The sequence below is a fragment of the Palaemon carinicauda genome, chromosome 37 (assembly GCF_036898095.1).
Source record: "Palaemon carinicauda isolate YSFRI2023 chromosome 37, ASM3689809v2, whole genome shotgun sequence".
Lineage (NCBI taxonomy): Eukaryota > Metazoa > Arthropoda > Malacostraca > Decapoda > Palaemonidae > Palaemon > Palaemon carinicauda.
The window spans coordinates 65,966,785-65,985,564 of NC_090761.1; the positions used below are offsets into that span (position 1 = coordinate 65,966,785).

Sequence of the window (18,780 nt, forward strand, 5' to 3'; positions counted from 1 at the left end):
GTATATACATATATATATATATATATATATATATATATATATATAAATATACTTATATAGATATATATGTGTGTATACTGTATACAAGTGTATGTATAATGTATATACTATATATATATATATATATATATATATATATATATATATATATATATATATATATTTATATTTATATATATATGTATGTATACATATATATATGCATATATATATGCATATATATACATATATATATATATATATATATATATATATATATATATATATATATATATATATATACATATATATGCATACACACGCACATATACAGTATGTATACTGGTATGGTGGTCACTAAAACCAATTATTCTCCCATTTGGGTTCCGTTTTTATCCTCGAAATCAAGTTCGTGTCCATTTTGTAGTAAATCTCAAACCATATAGAAAAATCTATGGTTGAGTTATCATGGTAAACAAAATACAAGCTAAGATACTAAACGGTCGTTAAAAGGTCATTATATGTCGTTAAAAAATCATATTGGACGAGGGAGTTATATGACTCAAGATTTCGACTTCGTGTAGCGAAGTTGTTATCGTCGGAGACGTCGGACACAAGAGAAAGGTCACGTTTATGTTGTTGATATTGTCATGATGACTGGAGTCTTTTGGAACTGCTAAAAAGCGGAATTGCAGGTCCACGTTGAATGATGCTGTTAAGACCACAAACTACGGGAAGTAATTCTCTTTTAGGTCTCGGAAAATGACTGAAGAAAATAGCCTGCATCGAAAGAAAAGTCATATATGTCTTTGTATTCTAACTTGAATCCTTTATTTGGGGTCGTCATGACTGCTTGCAACAACAACAACAACAACAACAACAACACCAAATGCAGCCGTTTCTAGTCCAATTAAATATTATCATGTATGTCTTACTCAGCATTCTAACTTCGAATCCTTTATTTGTGGTCGTCATGACTTCTTACAACAAAAACAATAACAATAACAACAACAACAAATGCAGCCGTTTTCAGTCCGCTGCAGGACAAAGGCCTCAGACATGTCCTTATTCACGTCTGTGGTTTGACCAGTTTTACTTACCACTCTGGCCAGCTCAGATTAGTGATAGTGGGAGATTTTCGTCTGACTAGTGCACTTTTGCTGATCAAGACTATACGCAAGCCCTTTCACAACCACAAGGTATCCCCACTAGGAAATCCTTGCACAGACTGGTAAATAATAGGAGTAAATGACAAAGTTTAAAATTAAGTAAAATAATCATGTATCATTTAGAGTAATCAAAACCAAATCTAAAGTTATTTAAAGCAAGGGTCACTCGTATGACAATTCAAAGAGTTTCTTAAGATTTTTCTGGAAGGTTTACCACCCTACAAATGATACTGTTAAGAATATGCCATAAAAAAATCCTGGAATAAATGTTGCCGGATATTTACCGTTTAAAAACGGATATATTGACGTTAAGGAGTGATATTACGGTCACCAACCTGTAAAAGATAATAACAAAGTAGGGTAGAAATTACAGTCGTCTGTATTTTACTGAAATACGGCTGAGAACAGTAGATTTTTACGGAGAATTTCCGATTAAAATTGTGGTTTTTCAACAGTGCTGATGTTTACTTATAATCTTACTGTAAACAGGATACACTAGTTCAGTTGCCATTTCTTTAATAATGCAGATCTAAATAAGTACTGCACTCACTTTATTATTATTATTATTATTATTTATTTATTTATTTATTTATATATTTATTAGTTATTATTATTATTTATTTATTTATTTATTTATATATTTATTAGTTATTATTATTATTATTATTATTATTATTATTATTATTATTATTATCATTTATTTATATATTTATTAGTTGTTATTATTATTATTATTATTATTATTATTATTATTATTATTATTATTATTATTATTATTATTATTATTATTATTATTATTACCTCCGCAAACGAAGTCGGAAGGAGGTTATGTTTGTGTTAGTTTTTGAACAGCTTCCTGGCCTCAATTTTAATCGCAGAGTTATGAAACTTGCAGGGATTAACTGTAGTGTAAAAAGATGGAAATTATAAATTTTTGGAAGGTCAGGGTCATGGTCAAGCAGAATGTCCAGTTCAGGTAATCAACCATAAGTTTATAAGTTTGGACATCGTTGTCACAGAGATTTCAAACTTGGTTCATATTTGAGTGTATGAAAATCCACGCCAAATAATACAATTAAGGTCAATGGTCAAGGTCAAGGTCGAGCAAAAGGTTGACAAATAAGCTGCCGTGGTAGAGGCCTGCGTTCTACTGAGTGCCCCTCTAATTATTATTATTATTATTGTTATTATTATTATTATTTTCCTTATTATTATTATTATTATTATTATTATTTCAGATGTAATATTGGAAGAGAAGCCGACGTGCTGTTGATTAGTCCTTTGTACGAAGAACCACACAATGTGAGTACTGGAAATGCAAGCTTTTGTTAAATAATGTATTCCTTATTTATTATATAGAAGAGTATTGTGACAAAGGTAATTTTTCTTAGAAACTCCACATTTCATGTGCTCATATGGGAAACTTGTCTGATTATTCATATACAGTAGATAGGAAGATAGATGCATAGATAAATGATACATGTGTTTATATATATGTATATATATATATATACAGATATGTATATAGATGTTTGTTCCAACACGGAGTACTTACCTTGAACTACTTTCTTAGGAGTATCTGGGATCTCCTCCCAACCAACTAGAGTTTTGTGTAGTTTACCCTACTCCCGTTTTCTATGAGGGGTAACCTCAGGTTGAGTGATACGAGCCCTGAGGCTAACCCCGGGTCAGAGAGCATGCTTGCTCAGGTCTCTATCTCCAGTAAGTTCTCTGGTCGCGTCGCGATAACATCTCGACGCTCTCTCCTTACCCAGTGCGACCCTTTGTGTCTTACGCGGTCCCCGCGTGGACCCATTGTGTTCATTCTATACCCTTTCCTACCCTTCTCCTCTGTGTTTGTCATGTAGGGGCAGCTTATGTTCTCCTACAGCCACGTGTCCGGAGTGCGAGTCCTGGAACGAGGTGTAGTGGGTGCGCTTCGGCACCAAGAAGAAGAAGGCGTCCAAGAGGTCACATAGGAAGCCAAGCCTCTCCTCGCAGCTTACTTCTCCTGATGCCTTGTCGGTTGGAGCTTCTCAGCCACCTTCCCCTACCCAGAGTAGGGGACGAGGTAAGTCAGTTGTGGGGAAGAGGCCCATTGCTCTTCCCCAGGAGTCTGAATGGGTGCGGTATAGCACCAAGAAGAAGTAGGCGACGAAGAGGTCGCCTAAGAAGCCGAGCGTCTCTTCCTCCCTAGCTTCGCCGGGCGTCTCGTCTGACCGAGCTTCCCTACCACCCTCCCCTACCCAGAGTAGGGGACGAGGTAAGTCCGTTGCGGGGAAGAGGCCTGCGGCCCTTCCCCAAGAGTCTGATCTTCAGGATAGTGGGGTTGTGGCGTCGTTCCAGGCGAGTGAGGGGCCTGAGGGAGGGGCGGGAGTGTGTATGGGAGACGGAGTCCTGGTGCAAGCAGGCCACGTCTCCTCTGATGACCCCATGTGGGGAAAAAATGTCCCTAATTCTTCTCCAGCCTCTTTGGTGTGTTTTTCAGTCACTTCTGGAGCCGAGGGCGCCGCCGAGAAGGAGCCTTCCCCGCCGTCGGACTCCATTGCGTGGGTTCCCCCCAAGACGCCTTTTCAGGTCGCTGCTGAGGATGGAAGAGGGCTTCGGGACCTGGTCCCCCACAGAAGAGCAGCCACGCAGGATGACTCGGACCCTTCGGTGCGGCCCTACAAATCTTCGGGCTCCTCTTTCGAGTCATACTCTTTCTCTTCAGTGGAGGAGCTTTCTTTCTCTTCGGAGGACGAGGCGCTGAGGAAGTTCAGGAGACGAAGGGTGTCCGAGGACGAGCTGCCCGGATAGATACTCCTCCGGCAGCAGCGGCACCCGACGGAGGGACTCATCATGGCCAGTTCCAATCGACAGGCGTAAGTCCGCGAAGGTTCCGGCTCCATCCACCCAGCGGAGAGAGTCGCCCCTTCGGTCTGGCAGCCGAGTCCTGACTTCCAAAGGCCACCTAGCTCGTCATGAGCGCAGACCTCGGCTTTCCTCGACGGGCAGGCCCGCAGATACGAGAACCTCCGGAAGAGATGTTGGGCCCAGGACGGAGGCCTCCGTCCCGACGGCGATGCCCGTCCTTCGACGAGAACCCTGTACGTGTTGATAACTTCCTTAACCTTAATTGGTGGGGCAAGGATACAACTTAAAAAGTAGGTTCTCAATGTATATTAGAGTAAATACACAAGATACGTGGGACACGAGGAAAGATAACTTATCAGCTAAAGGGACGAAGACGAACAGACTGCATCAGGGCAACACAACAGATAAGTGTTGCCAATGCTGACTCAATGTTGCCATATCATATCAATGACATTACAGGAATTAATCTAATGATATGCAACATCTGAAATAATGGTTGAAAGTACATAATACAGTTAATAATACGTACAATAATGGTAATCATGATAATGCAGTAAATGGTACATACAATAATAATAATCATGACAATACTGGTACATGTGAAATGTGTCTTTTCATGTACCTACAAACCCCCGCGACCATACAGCAGGCTCTGGCAGACCGGCATAAGTCCGCGAAGGTTCTGACTCCTTCCGTCCAGCGGAGAGTCGCCCCTTCGGTCTGGCAGCCGTGTCCCAGCTTCCAAGACTTCGACAGGCCGGCCAGAACGTGAAAGACAACCAGCAGCCACGAGGAAGCCCGTAGTGGCTTGGTCCTCCATGGGGATAGACAAGTCCAGGACGTAGGCCTCCGTCCCAGCGGCGATGCCCGTCCTCCATCCAGAACCGCCGAAGTCATACCACGACAAAGGATGCCTTTACCCTAAGCGGGTCCCCCCGTCATAGGTACTCCTTCTCAGGCAGAAGGGCATCCGACGGAAGGCTCAACGGACGAGGCCCCCGCGTACAGAAAAGTACTAGCCCTCATCAGACGGCTCCACAGGCTGGACGAACCGAAGCCCGTGACGGATGAGGACTGGCTCTCGGGCCTCAGCAGGTTAGTAGATAACCCCGTGCAGCAGAGGCCCTCACTGGCTGGCTCCCTAGGGCTCCTTCGCCATCCTTGCGGTACGTCTCCTCCAGCAGACTCGATATCCGATGGAAGTCATCGCACCAGGTCTCGGTTGACAGGCATAAGCCCGTGAAGGTTCCGACTTCACCCGCCCAGCGGAGAGAGTCGCCCCTTCGGATTGGCAGCCTTGTCCTTGGCCTCCGGTTCTTCGATGGCCCGCCCTGAACGAAGGAGCCAACCAGCCAGCACGGGGAAGCCCGCGGCTCCATGGATCTCCGCAGGAGCTCCATCCTTCCAGCGGAGGCAGCCGCTGGCTCGACCTGGCAGCATGGCATCCATACCCGGTACCACGACAGCTCCATTTAGGCTTCGTGGTCAACCGCTGGTATACCAGGGTACTCACACCCCACAGATTCCCCGGGAGGGGGTAGACCCATGACGGATACCTCCGTCCCGGTGGTTCCATCCGTGATGGAGATAGCCGCTCCATCGTCCCGGCCAGCCCCATCCAAGCATTGGAGGTGGCCGCTGACACATCCATGACGGCTACCTCCGTCCCGGCGGCTCCATCCATGCCATCGTCCCGGCCAGCCCCATCCAAGCATCGGAGGCAGCTGCTGACATGGCAGGGTGCTTAAACCCCACGGATTTCCCCGGGACGGGGTAGACCCATGACGGCTACCCCCGTTCCTGACGGCTCCATCTGTGACGAAGGCAAAGTGGTTTTCCCCCTAGCGGGTCGAACGGGCTATTGCCTCTCCAGTGCCTGCCTCAGTGGCCGCTGGAGAGAGGCCCCCGCACCTTTGCCCAGTGCCTCTTCGGCTCCGTCCGCCCGTTGGATGTAGAAGTAGGCACAGGTAATCTTCCCCTTGCCTTGCCCCACGTAGGGGAGCTTTGACTCCACAGTTAGCCTTCAGACCCTCCTACTCGGGCTCCAGGAGAGGGCGTTCAGGCCGCGGCTCTCGAAGGAGTTAGGAGGGGAGGTCCCCTACTCCTGCCGACGCCTCAGGTGGGGGGATGCCTCAAGAGATCTTGGCAAGCATGGTGGGACCACGGAGCGGAACCGTGGACCGTAGCAGTACTAAAGGAGGGGTAGAGGCTGCCCTTCCTATTGGATATATATATATATATATATATATATATATATATATATATATATATATATATATATATATATACATATATATATGTATATATATATATATATATATATATATATATATATATATATATATATATAAAATAAACATTTCAGATGAAAAATAAAAGCTCTTTTTTACAATTATGTCATTTTTTTCTTATAAATTCAAGAAATTTTTCTTCAAATACTTATTTAGGAACGTGAATTTTCTAATAATTTCTAGTTGCCATTTATTTGAACTATTACTTGGTTAATTAATTAATTTTTCATGTCCTTTATAATACCGATTTTTCTATCTTAGATAAAATAATAATGAAGTGAATATAATCAGCTTAAAATATTATAGGTGTACAGAAATTTTTGAAGTCTAAAGGAGGAATATTTATCATGTGGTATTGACGTTTTTATATAAAAGAAAAAATGGTGCAAGAAATATTCCCTGAAGGAAAAACTTTATGCTGACTTAAACAAAAACACATTGGAGCGCTTTCAAAAATAAAAGTTTTTTTTTTTTTTTTTTTATCTCGAAAGGGCGTCAAGGAACGAGCAACTCCTGAAGGTCACCTTTTTCACCTTGGCAAGAACTTTAAGAAAACAAAACTAAAGTGATTTGAGACGACTTACAGCAAAAGTTGAAGTTCACAAACTCACTTTTCGGTTTTTCAGATGGAATAGCGATTAATTTGATTTTATATAGAAATTTTGTCATAAATAGTGAAAAAGGTAAATTAAAAATAAATGTATAAAAATACATTCTGGCAGACTACAGTGATAAAAAAAATAGAAAAATAAAAACAGCTGGTTTGACAGAATTTGACAGAGAAAAGAACAAGCTGGTCACAATGAAACTTCAAATTCTGGAACTTTAAGAAAGTGTTCTAAATCCTGGTTACTTTTGAACACTTAAAAGTACCTCAGAATGGCTGGTAGTTATCTTCCAAAGATTTATTGCCATTGGCTGCCAGTCTTCTGCCAAGGATTTATTTCTGTAGGCTGCCAGTCTTCTGCCAAGGATTTATTTCTGTTGGCTGCCAGTCATCTGCCAATGGTTTATTTCTGCAGGCTGCCGGTCATCTGCCAAGGATTTATTTCTATAGGCTGCCAGTCATCTGCCAAGGATTTATTTCTGTAGGCTGCCAGTCATCTGCCAAGGATTTTTTTCTATAGGCTGCCAGTCTTCTGCCAAGGATTTATTTCTGTAGGCTGCCAGTCATCTGCCAAGGATTTATTTCTGTAGGCTGCCAGTCATCTGCCAAGGATTTATTTCTGTAGGCTGCCAGTCATCTGCCAAGGATTCATTTCTGTAGGCTGCCAGACATCTGCCAAGGATTTATTTCTGTAGGCTGCCAGTCATCTCATAAGGATTTATTTCTGTAGGGTGCCAGTCATCTGCCAAGGATTTATTTCTGTAGGCTACCAGTCATCTGCCAAGGATTTATTTCTGTAGGCTGCCAGTCATCTGCCAAGGATTTATTTCTGTAGTCTGCCAGTCTTCTGCCAAGGATTTTTTCTGTAGGCTACCAGTCATCTGCCAAGGATTTATTTCCGTAGGCTGCCAGTCATCTACCTAGGATTTATTTCTGTAGGCTGCCAGGCATCTGCCCAGAATTTATTTCTGTAGGCTGCCAGGCATCTGCCCAGGATTTATTTCTGTAGGCTGCCAGGCATCTGCCCAGGATTTATTTCTGTAGGCTGCCAGGCATCTGCCCAGGATTTATTTCTGTAGGCTGCCAGGCATCTGCCCAGGATTTATTTCTGTAGGCTGCCAGTCATCTGCCCAGGATTTATTTCTGTAGGCTGCCAGTCATCTGCTAAGGATTTATTTCTGTAGGCTGCCAGTCATCTGCTAAGGATTTATTTCTGTAGGCTACCAGTCATCTGCCAAGGATTTATTTCTGTAGGCTGCCAGTCATCTGCCAAGGATTTATTTCTGTAGGCTGCCGGTCATCTGCCAAGGATTTATTTCTGTAGGCTGCCAGTCATTTGCCAAGGATTTATTTCTGTAGGCTGCCAGGCATCTGCCCAGGATTTATTTCTGTAGGCTGCCAGTCATCTGCCCAGGATTTATTTCTGTAGGCTGCCAGTCATCTGCCCAGGATTTATTTCTGTAGGCTACCAGTCATCTGCCAAGGATTTATTTCTGTAGGCTGCCAGTCATCTGCCCAGGATTTATTTCTGTAGGCTACCAGTCATCTGCCAAGGATTTATTTCTGTAGGCTGCCAGTCATCTGCTTTTGAAATTTCTTTCGACATTTTTTTCGGTAGTGATTACTGAAAATAATCTGTCATTTTTCATTTCAGTGTTTATTAACTGATCTTAGGCTATTTATATTCTTTATTCATTACTTATCTTATAGTTTGATTATTTTCTTATGACCTTCCCTCACTGGGTTATTTTTCCTTGTTGGAGCCCTTGAGCTTATAGCATCCTGCTTTTCCAGCTAGGGTTGTAGTTTGTCTACTATTACAGTAATGATAATACTGTGGCCTTCCACTGTCTTGGATTAGAGTTCTCTTGCTTGAGGATATACTCGGGCACGCTGTTCTATCTTATTTCTCTTCCTCCATTGGTTTTTGGTTTTATTGTGTATATATAAAAGATCTAGTTTAATCTTGTTACTGATCTTGAAATATTTCATTTTGAATGTTTATTCTTCTCTTGTAGTTTATTTATTTCCTTGTTTTCTTTCCTCACTGGGCTATTTTTCGCTGTTGGTGCCCTTGGGCTAAGAGGATCCTGTTTTTAAAACTAGGATTTTAACTTAACTTGTAATAATAATAATAATAATAATAATAATAATAATATATATATATATATATATGTATAGATATATATATATATATATATATATATATATATATATATATATATATATATAGATATATATATATATATATATATATATATATATAGATATATATATATATATATATATATATATATATTATATATATATATATATATCTATCTATCTATCTATCTATCTATCTATCTATCTATCTATCTATCTATATATATATATATATATATATATATATATATATATATATATATATATATATATATATATATATATATATATATATATAAAACCATTCTACGACCAGTGTTATTTGTAAATCATTAGGACGAAATGGCCCAACCAGTTATCACTAATGTCAACACAGTCTGTCGAATTAAGGCAGAATACATATGATAACGTTGGTCCTTTAATGGTCCTTATTCTTGCTATCAATTATACATTTGCAAGTTAAAGGCTTTTTTCAGTTTTTTCTTGGTATTTTCAAGCTATGGTGGTTTATATAGGAATTTTTTACACGGAATTTATGAGTTAGACCGGAGAAGGGAAATGCTTGATGATATTATAAAATGTATTTGACTTCAATTACATAATTATCTTTTATGATTTGAAATTATGTACAATAGACTATGAAAGACAGATTCATCTCGAACTTGGTAGACGGTTATTTGCTCATAAGCTCTTTTGAAACCATATATTTGCGTGTTTTTTTTTTTTTCAAGAAATAAAAACAATTATTGGAATTTCAAGTGGTACGTAAATGTCAGTAGATGTTCAAAATGACACTGAAGGGATATTTAAAGGTCACTCATGAATGGCAGATTCAAGGGGCAGTGACATTGTCTTAGCTTGCAGGACAATGCCTTAGAGACTTTATATATATATATATATATATATATATATATATATATATATATACATATATATATATATATATATATATATATATATATATATATATATATATGTATATGTATATATATGTATATATATGTATATGTATATATGTGTGTGTGTGTATATATATATATATATATATATATATATATATATATATATATATATATATATATATATATATATATATATATTCAAGATATGTATGTTTATATGTGATCTTTCAGGAAATTTTATTAAAAGATATAGTTTTAGAAAATTGTATCAGTAAAAATTTCGAAATTATTTATAACAATAAAAAATAGCAGATAAACAAGAATAGGATTTAACATTCATCACCCTCCCCCCCCCACAAAAAAAGCAAGAAAATACAATATATAAGGAAAAAGTTAAAAAAAAAAATTCCTTGTCTATCTCTCAGAGTTTTAGTGTTCCGTTAAAACATATTGTAAATAAAGAAAGCATTGAAAAGCTCCCGGTATTATAAGCCGATTATTGGAGCTATTTGTAGAAGAATTAGTGGGACAGTTCTATTTGATGAAGACAGAAATTCAGAGAATAAATTTTATTTTCTATGTTAATAAATTCCGTAGAAATACAGAAATTACGGCTAAAGGTAATGTTATAGGTAATACTATTCGCGATAAAAACTTATATAAGGTAATTTGATGTACATTATCAGATGTACATTATCAGAAACAGATGAATCTTCTTTGCATCTTTTCCCACTTTTATGTGGGGTCGATGTTTCTGGCCAGCGTTCTCCATCTACCTCTCACACACTTCATCACCGGTTAATCCCTTTGATCGAAGGTCATCCTTGATACAGTCCATCCACCTTCGCTTTGGTCTCCCTCTCCTCCTCGTTCCCTGTACCTCCATTTCCATCACTCTCCTCCCAATATACTGTTCATCTCTTCTCATGACATGACCATGCCACCTCAGTCTACTTTCTTGGATCTTATCTGACATTTCTCATGTTTTCTCAGCTGTGGAAGAATTGATGATCCAAAAGAAAAGAGAATATTCCCAGATCTCAAATCCTCTCTTTATTTTAAGGGATTCTCAGATCGTAACTTGAAGCTGGGTCCCCCAGAAAGTTCAGATTTTAACTTAATATTCCTTTGCAGATCTCATTTACTATTATTATTATTATTACTTGCTAGGCTACAACCCTAGTTGGAAAAGCAGAATGCTATAAGCCCAGGGGCCCCAACAGGGAAAATAGCCCAGTGAGGAAAGGAAACAAGGGAAAATAAATTATTTTAAGAAGTGTAATGCCATTAAAATAAATATTTCCTCTATAAACTATAAAAACTTTAACAAAACAAGAGGAAGAGAAATCATATAGAATAGAGTGTCTGATTGTACCCTCAAGCAAGAGAACTCTAACCCATGACAGTGGAAGGCCATAGTACAGAGGCTATGGCACTACCCAAGACTAGAGAACAATGGTTTGATTTTGGAGTGTCCTTCTCCTAGAAGAGCTGCTTACCATAGCTAAAGAGTCTCTTCTAACCCTACCAAGAGGAAAGTAGCCACTGAAATAATGAAACGTATAATTGAATCGCAATTGAACCTCATATATATTTCGGTTTCATTTTGATATATAACTAGACGTTACAAATTCTCAGAAAAGTTTCTTGGCATCATGAGGATTTTTAGCAACGATGTTGAATAGCCCTTTTTAAAACAACTTATTCGAGTTTTTCTCATGGAATTCTTAGGATCAATATCCAAAAGGAAATTGCATCTCCCAAAGAGTAAAGTGACAATTAAATGATACGTCGTTATCAGATCAGGTCACTTCAGTTTGGAGTGAATCAAAGTTCAGATTTAATGTCCTTGGATTAGTAGCTTTTTTTTTTTTTTAATATGTATCCAAGGGTCCTTATTGCTATTAACTATTACTTTCTCTTGTAATTACATCCAGATACGTTAAAGGTTAATCTGACCTATAAAAATCGACGACAATCTTCACTCTATATATATATATATATATATATATATATATATATATATATATATATGTATGTATATATATGTATATATATATGTATATATATATATATATATATATATATATATATATATATATATATACACACCCCTATCACGCTTAGGGAAGAGAGAACAGTCATACTCTGGTGAGAGTGGGTACCCTAACAGATACACTCGGAAACCACATTTTCCCACAAATTGCCGAACCAGCGGGTTGTAGTCAGGAAAGTGGGAAGGGAAGGTTTGAGTCTGTGTGTGCACATATCTATCTAAATTTATATATATATATATATATATATATATATATATATATATATATATATATATATATATATATATATATATAAGCCAGTGGTTGACACCCCTTTCCAAGGACACTCCCATAAACTATTATTATTATTATTATTATTATTATTACTACTACTACTAACTAAGTTACAACCCTAGTTGGAGAAGCATGATGCTATAAGCCCAAGGGCTCTAACAGGGAAAAATAGCCCAGTGAGGAAAGGAAATAAGGAAATAAATAAACGATATAAGAAGCAATGAACAATTAAAATAAAATATTTAAAAAACACTAACAACATTAAAACAGATATTTCCTGTATAAACTATAAAAAAAACTAAGTCATCCTGTTCAGTATGAAAATGTTTTCTGCAAGTTTGAACTTTTGTAGTTCTACTGATTCAACTACCCGATTAGGAAGATAATTTTATACATTCCTCACAGCTGGATTAAAACTTCTAGAATACTGTGTAGTATTGAGCCTCGTGATGGAGAAGGCATGACTATTAGAATTAACTGCTAAAACTTCTAAAATACTGTGTAGTATTGAGCCTCATGATGGATAAGGCCTAACTATTAGAATTAACTGCATACCTAGTATTACGAACAGGATGGAACTTTGCAGGAAGATCTGAATGTAAAGGATGATCAGAATTATGAAAAATCTTATGCAAATTGCATAACGACCTAATTGAACGACGGTGCCTGAGATTGATATCTAGATCAGGAATAAGAAATTTAAAAAAAAGCCAGTTTTCCCCCTGTGGCAGTCCTATACACTATTGTGAACATTAGCATCATAGTAACAAATTCTTCCATCGTGGATGTATTCAGTGCCCCCCCCCCTCTGAACGGGTGCACTTGCACCCCACTGCACTCATCGACCTTGCCTTCCTCGGTCATGCGGGCTCTTCCTTATCAATACTTTTGACTGTGAGGTGGTAAAGGACACGAACGAGTGACTCATGTCTCTCTCTCTCTCTCTCTCTCTCTCTCTCTCTCTCTCTCTCTCTCTCTCTCTCTCTCTCTCTCTCTCCTTTTGGCTGTGTATTATAAAGTACTATACATAAGTGACTCCTCTCTCTCTCTCTCTCTCTCTCTCTCTCTCTCTCTCTCTCTCTCTCTCTCTCTCTCTCTCCAAATACTTTTAGCTGTGTAACATAAAGTAAATTATTATACACGAGTGATGATCTCTCTCTCTCTCTCTCTCTCTCTCTCTCTCTCTCTCTCTCTCTCTCTCTCTCTCTCTCTCTCTCTCTCTCCAAATACTTTTAGCTATGTAGCATTAAGTACCATACAAGAGTGATTCTCTCTCTCTCTCTCTCTCTCTCTCTCTCTCTCTCTCTCTCTCTTCTCTCTCTCTCTCTCTCTGTAGCATGCAGTACTATAAACGAGCGATTCTCTCTCTCTCTCTCTCTCTCTCTCTCTCTCTCTCTCTCTCTCTCTCTCTCTCTCTCTCTCTCTCTCTCTCTCTCTCAAAATGAAGAATGATTGACATGGGAGGTCTCTCTATCAGCCCATCGCGATTGGCGAGACCAAGGGTCAAACTCGCTTCATGAAAGGCGGCCGATACCAGGTGGCCATGATGGGGCTTCCCCCCCCCCCTCTCTCTCTCTCTGGGCACCAGGGATTAGACCTAAGGGTTAAGTTGTTTCTGGTGGTCTGTTTTTTTTTTTCACTTATTCGGTTTTTATTATTTTATTTTTTTATTCTCTAAGGTTTTTTTTTTTTGTGATATGATAAAAAGGCAAGTCCTTTATATAATTAAGAGCAAGTATATACATATATATATATATATATATATATATATATATATATATATACACACAATATATTTATATATAATTTATATACATATATATATACCAATATATATAATTTATATATATATATATATATATATTAAGTAAAGATATATATATACTATATATATATATATATATATATATATATATTATATATATATATATATATATATAATTTATATGTACAGTATGTATGTATATATATGTAAGTATATATATATATATATATATATATATTGTATATATATGTAAGTATATATATATATATGTATATATATGTAAGTATATATATTATATATATATATATATATATATATATAAATATATATATATTGTATATATATGTAAGTATATATATATATGTATATATATGTAAGTATATATATATAATCTATATATATATATATATATATATATATATATATATATATATTGTCCCGTTCACTTTGAGCTCCCCGGCCCCTCGGGTATGAGGAAGAGGAAATAGTCATACCTACCCTGGTGAAAAGGGGGTGGGTGGGTGGGGAGTGCATATTTATTTAAATATTTAGCCTTCATTTTTGACGGGTCGCGTACACTAGTTATAGGATACGAAGTTGATCCCGAATGCCAGCTAGACTAGATATATCGAATCTCGAAGAATTTATTAATTGAATAATTTCTGTACCACTGATATGGCTTAATTGTTATGAATATCGATGGTGGAAAATGACTTTTAATGAGGTAAAAATGAATAATTATTAATTATTTCTTTCAAGCATTTTGTTCGCAAGAAAAAATTGCCATAAAATATCCTGCAAGTTATTAAAACAAAGTTTTGGTTATTAGAAAAGTTGGCCTTTGTGTAACTAAACTTTTATTATATATATTTTTAAAGAAATTCATCTTTGATTTGTTGTCAAAGTTCAAGTAATGTAATTCAATATATTATTATTATTATTATTATTATTATTATTATTATTATTATTGTTGTTATTATTATTATTATTATTATTATTATTGTTATTATTATTATTATTATTATTATTATTATTATTACAATCTAAGCCACAACCCTAGTTGGGAAAAGCAGAATATTATAAGCCCAAGGGCTCTAACAGGGAAAGTTCACCGTAGTATACATTATCTCATTTATGTGTATTGGAGAGAGAGAGAGAGAGAGAGAGAGAGAGAGAGAGAGAGAGAGAGGAGAGAGAGAGAGAGAGAGAGATTTTTCTCTTGCTACGTAATCTTAAGACACTACGTGGATATGAGCTAAAACTTTAAAACATATTCAATGTCACGAATGTAACACTTTCAGCAGTTTGTCGTCACTCTTTTGTTACACAAATCCATAATAACAAATCAATAGACTACTGTTTTCATGTAGAGGAATGATTAGAAACGAAACTATAGGAGAGATTACTCGAGGTAGAAACGAAACTATAGGAGAGATTACTCGAGTAGAAACGAAACTATAGGAGAGATTACTCGAGTAGAAACGAAACTATAGGAGAGATTACTCGAGTAGAAACGAAACTATAGGAGAGATTACTCGAGTAGAAACGAAAACTATAGGAGAGATTACTCGAGTAGAAACGAAACTATAGGAGGGATTACTCTAGTGCCATATGTGGATGAGATCATGGTGAGGGGGTAGATGGAGATGGTTTGGGCATGCTCTTCGCACTCCCCAAGAGAGATTAGTTCACCCAGACTTTCAATTGGGCTACACAAGGCACTAAAAAAGTTGGAAGACCCAGGCCTACATGGCTGAGGACTATGAAGCGTGAAGTAGGAGATGATGAGGGGAGAGTCTTGATTTTAAAGCTCAAGATAGAGACGACTGACGAAATCTAACCGAAAGCCCTTTGCGTTAATAGGCGTAGGAGGGAGATCTAGAGGAATAGTTTGTTCAAAATTCGATTATTCTTTAAGAAAAAAAAATCAAATATTTGTTACAAAAAAATATAGAAATCAGATCGAGAGCAGAGAGCATTAGTGGATGTTTTTGAGATAATTGATAATGAATGAGTTTTTTTTTTTTTTTTGCTGAGGATATGTGGCTATATAAATCCCGTTGTCATACTAAACCTCCATTAGATTATAATATTAGTAATGAACTCTCTCCCCAGATATCGATTCCTTATCGAGAACTCTTGAAATATTACTTTCTTATCGAACATATCACTTTCTTATTGAACTTTCTCTTGAAATTACTTTCTTATCCACCCCCTACAAGGTTTTCAAGGTATATCCTACCTATCTATGGTTTAGTAGTGCCATAGCCCTCTATACCATGGTCTTTCACTGCCCTGGACTAGAGTTCTCTTGCTTGAGGGTACATTCGGACACGCTTTTCTATCTTATTTCTCTTCCTCTTTTTTTTTTTTTTTGAGTTTTTATAGTTTATATGTGGAGGATTTGATTTAACGTTTTTTACTGTTCTTGAAATATTTTATTATGATTGTTTATTCTTCTCTTGTAGTATATTTATTCCCTTGTTTCCTTTCCTCACTGTGCTATTTTTCCCTGTTGGAGCCCTTGGGCTGTATAGCATCTTGCTTTTTCCAACTGGGGTTATAACTTAACTAGTAATAATAATAATGATAATGATAATAATAATAATAATAATTATAATAAATAATAATAATAATAATGAAAAAAAATGGAGTTACAGTAACATTAAAGGTGTCACTTTCGAAGTGATTAGCTTAATAATAATAATAATAATAATAATAATAATAATAATAATGAAAAAAATGGAGTTACAGTAAACATTAAGGTGTCACTTTCGAAGTGATTAGCTTAATAATAATAATAATAATAATAATAATAATAATGAAAAAAATGGAGTTACAGTAACATTAAGGTGTCACTTTCGAGGTGATTAACTTCAGGCATTTGTTTCATCGGTGTCCAATTGTCATATTAGCAAGGCTCCCTTCAGCAAGGGCCTGGCTTCACCATACTTCAAGTGGGGTTTGGGAAGGACTCTTCAGGAGCCAGCCACCGGGCAGTGTGCTTCATTAACTCTGCTGCATATTGTCTTTGAACTTTTTTTTTTTTTATCTCCCAACCGAGGTTGATTCGTTGGCTTTTAAAGGTTTAAATTCCGCTCATGAATGGCAGAGGCAGGGACAGGAAAATGTCCTAGACACTGACCATATAAACATATGATCAGCGCTCAACCCCCTCTCTACCCAATTTAGGATCAAGGAGGGCCAGGCAATGGCTGCTGATGACTCAGCAGATAGACCTTTTAGGCTCCCCCAAAAGAATGGTGAGATTGCAGTGCCCAAAGAAACTAACGAGTTTGAGAGGGACTCGAACTCAGTCTGGCGTTCAGCACTTAGGGACGTTACCACCTCAGCCAACACAACCTTGAAGTCCCAGAAAACCTTTTCGCTAGGACTATACGTGAGTAGCCATTGGCTGAGTCTACAAACCCCCCCCCCTCCCCCCCTTATCACTGTGAAGTAATAAAATTGACTTCGATCAAAGCTTTAACGAGACGATCATTAAAACTTTGATTTGATTCATGTACGAATGATGAATTGTATGTCATGTCCTTGCCTTGAACACGTGGTCCTTATTGGGCTGTAATACCTCTCTCTCTCTCTCTCTCTCTCTCTCTCTCCTCTCTCTCCTCTCTCCTCTCTCTCTCTCCTCTCTCTCTCTCTCTCTCTCTCTCTCTCCAAGAGCCAATGATATCTCCATGGATGAACTAAAATACCCAAAATCCTAGAAATCTCTCTCTCTCTCTCTCTCTCTCTCTCTCTCCTCTCTCTCTCTCCTCTCTCTCTCTCTCTCTCCAAGAGCCAATGATATCTCCATGGGATGAACTAAAAAGTCTTAGATACCCAAAATCCTAGTAAGTGTCTCTCTCTCTCTCTCTCCTCTCTCTCTCTCTCTCTCTCTCCCTCTCTCTCTCTCTCTCTCTCTCTCTCTCTCTCTCTCTCCACGTATGGACTAAAAAGTCTTAGATACCCAAAATCCTTGTAACTCTCTCTCTCTCTCTCTCTCTCTCTCTCTCTCTCTCTCTCTCTCTCTCTCTCTCCTCTCTCTCTCTCATATCTTTTATCGTATTGAATTATCTATGTTTACCCAAATCACGTAAAAAATCTATGCTCCACTCCATCACTGATGCAAGCTTTATCAGAAAGAGCTGCCAAAGGCCTAAGTTAGAGTTCAGAAAACCGCCGATAACCTTTGCGTGTGTATTGGACAGGTGTGTAGCGTCAAGCAGGATTGGTTGATTCATTTAACGAATGTTCTGTCGTCACAAATGCTAATGGTATCGACACAGGCATGCGGAAGCCTTGCTATTCCACCTTCCTTCTCAGGAATATATTTTCTAAGTCAAGTTGCTGAGGTGAGATCCATGACGAGGGGGTAGATGAAGATGGTTTTGGGCATGCTCTTCGCACTCCCCAAACTTTCAACTGGGCTCCACAAGGCACTAGAAAAAGAGTTGGAAGACCCAGGCCTATATGACTGAGGATTATGAAGCGTGGAGTAGGAGATGATGAATGGAGAAGTATTGATTTAAAATCTCAAGATAGAGACGGCTTACGAAATCTAACCGAGGCCCTTTGTGTCAATAAGCGTAGTAGGAGATGATGATTAAGTCAAGTTGTAGTATGTGGAATATGTCTGCTCTAAGACAAACTGTAGTATGTGGAAGTTATTAGACTTAGCCTCAGGAACCGTGTAAGAAATAGAGATAATTTGTAAATCCGGTTTAGAAAACAGG

At 37.7% G+C, this 18,780-nt stretch overlaps 1 long non-coding RNA gene across 1 annotated transcript in view; it reads left to right on the forward strand.

Moving 5' to 3' along the window:
- LOC137629745 (uncharacterized) overlaps nt 1-18,780 on the forward strand; it is a 109,957-nt gene that overhangs the window by 44,436 nt on the left and 46,741 nt on the right. The window contains exon 2 of the long non-coding RNA XR_011041600.1: nt 2,387-2,450. This is a non-coding gene — a long non-coding RNA (uncharacterized lncRNA). The remainder of the gene's footprint in view (nt 1-2,386; nt 2,451-18,780) is intronic.